At 35.2% G+C, this 5438-nt stretch overlaps 1 pseudogene; it reads left to right on the top strand.

Annotated features, from left to right (window-relative positions):
* The first annotated feature begins 549 nt into the window (after nucleotides 1-549).
* On the top strand, nucleotides 550-4397 carry LOC118622426 (annotated as a pseudogene).
* The last annotated feature ends 1041 nt before the right edge of the window (nucleotides 4398-5438 follow it).

The following is a 5438-nucleotide window of genomic DNA, read 5'->3' as shown; positions in this document are numbered from 1 at the left end:
GAGTCGGAAAAAATAGTTTCCAAAGGGTAGTCAAAGTGTCTTTAAATCTTTGAAAATATACCTAGTCATTGATATAGAACAATGACTAAACATATCAGTAATTGTAGATAGTCATGTAGTCAGCTCATGGTTCATAGTTTCTAATATTTCATAGAACACTTACTGTATTGGAGATGAAAAAAAATATGACATGATCTTTTCTCAAGCTGTCCATTTATAGATGTAGACTAATGTGAATTATACTTAATGTACTTAATAAAGTCATATTTTTTACCACACTTTAAAGATTTAATAAAGTTTTCTTGTGAGGGGATTTGGGTCCATATTTGCAATTTCACTAAAATTTAATTTCAATCATATAGAATTTTCATAGGACCAAATGTTACTTATATTTTAAATATTGATTTACTTGTAATCTTTACATACATCTGATCTAAATAAAGGTTTTGGAAATCTTGAGGAAAAAAAAAAAGACAACAATGTACTACCTTGCTGAAACATGTTTTACAGTGTTTATGAAAATAAAGCAGAAGGTCAGGATGAACTCACATGGAAACCTTAGCAACAGCAGAGTTCACTGGAACTGCTGAGAAAGAAGTATGGTGAGTGCACATGTCTCCCACACCTGCAGCACTCTTTGGTAGCTCTCAAAGGTCTAACTAGGTCTGATGCAGTGGGTGATTGATCACTTTTCCGAAATTTTCAACTTACTGGTTTAACACAGCAATTATTAAAAATTAAATTATACAAACAGAATTAATTTCTTTAAAAGGAAGATGATAAATATGTTATTTCCTGTATAATCGTTTGCTGTTGAGTACCTCTTCCCAATTTCCTGTTCAGTGACATCGTGTTGGTAATTTGGAATCACCCTTGACTGAAATATTTATACCACAGAAATTGACACCATACATTATAAATCACACACAACCACACCCTGCCCCAGAACAGTCTCTTAAAGATTTATTTATTTATTTATTTTGTTATTGGTTTTAGAGAGAGAGGAAGGGACAGGGAGAGAGAGAGAGAGATAGAAACATCAGAGAGAACATCAACAGGCTGCCTCCTGGATGCCCCCCACTGGGGACTTGGCCCACAACCTGGGCATGTGCCCCGACTGGGAATTGAATTGGTGACCTTTTGGTGCATGGGTTGATGGACAACCACTGAGCCACACCGGCTGGGCTGGCTCTTAAACATTGATAGGCATATCACTTGCCAGATATCAGACTTTGGAAGAAAGGGCTTTAATCCTGGAGTTCTGGGAACTTCAAACTACCTGATTTAGGGGTACATTTTCTTAGTCCTAGCATGATCAAGGACCCTGATATTACAAAATGATATGACAGAACCTTGGCTACAGGTGCACCTAGAAGCTCAGCATTCAACTTTGAATGGAGGACCAATTACTTCCCTATATGAAACTTTGTAGTTGAATAGGTTCAACTGCATTAAGTGCTATCAGTAACTAAGGAGTTCACAATGAGCTCCCCCAAATTGTGCCACTTTGGCATGTTAACTATTTTGACCTGAAGACAATCAAGTCCCAGCAGATTCAGGAAAACCTTTGACCTCCCCCTCAGCCATCTAAAAGAATTTAGGTAAAGTTGTCCAGAAAGGGAACCAGCACCAGAAGTAACTGCAAAGAACATAGCTAGGTGTGATGAGTTGAGTGGGGGGAGAGTATGGCAGGGCCTAGAGATCAAATTCTTTTCTGTTTCCCATTGTCTTTGCATGGCACAACAAACATTTGTTTACTAAGCACCTGCCCTTCCCATTTCCTGTAAATTGACTTACTTCCTCCCTTATGAAGTCGCAGATACCTACCCTGTTCTCCTTAGCTTACCTCAATTACCTGAGTGCCTATGGGTCTCATATTCTTTGGGTGTCCTTGTATGAATGTAATTAAATGTTTTTCTCCTGTTAATTTGTCTTATGTTAATTTGATTATTAGACCAGCCCAAGAACCTAGAAGGATAGAAGAAAATTCTTTCCTCCCCAGCAGGAGCTCTACATGAACAAAACTCCTTTTGTGATACTAGCTTTTATGGCTCACTCTTCAGTATATTAACCTCTTCAATTCAACTATCATTAAAAAAAATATTTTCACCTAAGTAGGTAATATATATTATGTAACATGATAAGTGCTGTCAGGGAAGGAAATCATTTTTCAAAATTGCATATAACATGATATAACACATTTAAGATCTCTTTGAACAGTCATACATTTTAGTAAAGTTTATACAAATTTTAAAGATAATTTTTGACATTGCCTTTTATATTGGATTTTATTTATTTATTTATTTATTTAATGACATATCATAGATATTTTCCTATCTGGAATGGTTAAAATAAACTTTCAGGGTACCTTTCTGGCTTATCATTCTGTGATTCTGTGACATGTTGAGGATTAATATATGATCAATCTGTACAATAAAGTTGGTTACAGTATAGGAAAAAAATGTGTTTTATTTAATTGACATCAGTGGCTTAAACCAGTTTACATGCATAAGCATTTCAATCCCTCTGAACGGATGGAGTCATGCTGAAGTTAATAGGTATATTCCCCTGCACTACAGAAGAAACATTGATCTCATAACCCCAACTTCTCTCTCATGTCTTAGAAATCATAAAATATGATGCAAATATAATATATAGTTAACTTATTATTGTTTATTACAATGTAAGGTATTATAAAATTGTTTTTCATATTTAAGTAGTGTCTTGTCTAAAACTAAAAGCATTAAGGATTGATTTTACTCAAGAAAAATACTTTCAGGAACTCAAACTCTCATTCTACTTACATTTCAGTTCTGTTTTAAACTGCATTAGCATTAGGTATTCTTCTATTTATTCAGGGAAATAACAAATTATATGAATAAGAATGTTAATTTTTTATAGTGTTGCAAATATATATTTGCAGGAAAGTAGTATTTTTACTTTTTTTAATTACAAAAAGGAAAACCTGCAAAAGTACCAACACTACTTTTCAAAATGAGTTTAATACTATGTTCATTTGTTAGCTTCATTGAATAATAATTCTTAAAGGAACAATATTCTTAACTGTCTATGAGACCTGAGTGAAATAACCGTGTGAGAAGAACATGAAGAATGAAGGGAGAGGGATAAAAAGTAATGCTAAGAAGAAAGAAAAACAAGGAAGCAAGGAAGGGAGGGAGAGAGGGAGGGAGGGAAGTGGTGGTTAGAAAATAGGGTAGGAGCTAGGAGGAGTGTGTCAATGGGGGGGGGGAGGTGGAAAGCTGTAATACTTACAAAAATAAATATTTTTTTAAAAAAACATATGAACAAATTTAAGTAAAACATATCTGGTGAAAATAGTTGATTTCTAATTATTCAATAGGCACTGGCATCCAGCCTGATTGTCTTCGAGGAGAGGCTGATTTAAAGGGTGGAGTGGGGGCGGAGCCCTGTGGCTGCCTGTGTGGTGGACACTTGCAGAGGCTGTGAGCCTGGCCATGGTGCGGAAGCTCTCCTGAGAGCAGGGCAGCACCTGCAAGGGAGCAGCAAAATCCTAGCTGAGTTCTTCTCATTTGGCACCAACAGCCTTTTATATCAGTGTAGCATTTATCCTTCTGAAACCTTTACTCTAGTGCAGAAACATGGACTCATCTTGGTTGTAACTACTGATCCTGTGCTCATGAAATACCTAAATGATACGTTGGAACAACTAAAAGATGGTTATACAAGTGTTCAGTTCAGAAACTGGTGGTAGTCAGCTCAAATGTTGAAAGTGATGAGTTCCTTGAAAGACGACAATTTGATATTGAGTGTAACAAGAAGATGACAGTACACCCAGAACAAAGTCTCAGAAAACTATCCAAGATTAAATTCACTCAGCGATCAGACAGATCAAAGCCACAATGGCATTTCAGCCACTGTTGGAAGTTTCTTGTTCGTCTGATCTGCTGATCCACACAAAGATTTAGTTGCACCTGATAAGTGGAAAAAGTCGGGACCGCAGTTTATTACCAGTGCTGAGCAAGTCCATCTGTATTCCTTTGCTATTACAATCCACAGAGTAAACTGCACTGTGGCCTACAAAATCCTGTCCGTAACTGAGGAGGAGACAAGAACAATCATGGAATTCTCAAATGTGTGTTTCCTGAAACCAAGTCAACCATGGTGCGTGTTTTATTTTACTGATTAATTTTTAGATGGAGAAAATTCAATATTATACTTTACTGAACTGTGCATATTTGTTCCACTTTTTAGTACCTGTTTGACTATACATAGGGCTGACAATTTTTTGTATACTGTTCTAAAGGAAACCAGCAGATTACATCAACACTGTAATGTCAATTCCTTTGACAGTGCTGACCACAGATGGGAAAACTTTTGTTATTAAGCTAAATGCCTTTCTAAAACAGACCTTTTGATCAGTACCTTGACTCATAATATAGGTAAATATGAAACACAGAAAAAGAAGTTTGGTACAGCCGGTGTAGCTCAGAGGTTGAGCATTGATGCGTGCACCAAAAGGTTGCTGGTTAGATACCCAGTCAGGACACTGCCCAGGTTGTAGGGCAAATCCCCAGTGTGGGGCATGCAGGAAGCAGCCAATCAATATTCTCTCTTATTGATGTTTCTATCTCTCTCTCCTTCTCACTTCCTCTCTCTCTAAAAATCAATACAGAAAAAAAAAATTAAAGAAAAAGAAGTCTGAATAGTTTGAGTCTTTGTTTAGGTTCTAAATTAACTGATAATCCATAATAACAAAATATTACTATAAGGTCCCTTTGCCATTTATTTCATTTGTATAGTTTTCATATTGAAAAAAAATTTCCAGTTATTTGATGTTAATGTTTATCACACCTACAAAGCTATTGCTATTTCTACTGTTTAAGTTCTGGCAATATTGAATGCATAAAAATGTTTTTTTGTGTTTGATAAACTCAACATGTAAATGACAATGATAAATACAGTTAAATGTGTATGTTTAAAAAATTTAAATAAATAAATAAATACATAATATTGGGGTGGAATTTGTAATATTATTACAGAAATTAGGATATTTCCCTCTACCTGCCTGTTACTGATTATCATTCTTTATCTATCACTGATTAATTCATGGAGCTTGAACATATTTTCTATGTTTATTTTTTTCTGGATATTATTGTCCAGACTTAAGTAAAATTATATCTGAAAAAACACTGAGAAGTACAAAACACCATACAATTAGCAGGTGTAATATAAATATTAATTATCATTAATTAAATAAAGTAGACACTCCTGGTTTAATAAGAGAATAAAGCTCAGTGCTAGAATTCACATCATCCAGGTGACAGTCTGAACTGATTTCTGCAAGTTGTATGGTCTGGGGGAAGTTTTTACCATTTTATCTTGTCATCTCTGAAGTGCTAAATTACCATGAATTTACAGAAACAAAACTTAGGCTGTGAATGAGCTCTTAAATCCAT

The sequence above is a fragment of the Molossus molossus genome, unplaced genomic scaffold, assembly GCF_014108415.1.
Source record: "Molossus molossus isolate mMolMol1 unplaced genomic scaffold, mMolMol1.p scaffold_m16_p_9, whole genome shotgun sequence".
In the NCBI taxonomy this organism is placed as follows: domain Eukaryota; kingdom Metazoa; phylum Chordata; class Mammalia; order Chiroptera; family Molossidae; genus Molossus; species Molossus molossus.
This window is presented reverse-complemented; position numbering and strand designations above follow the sequence as displayed.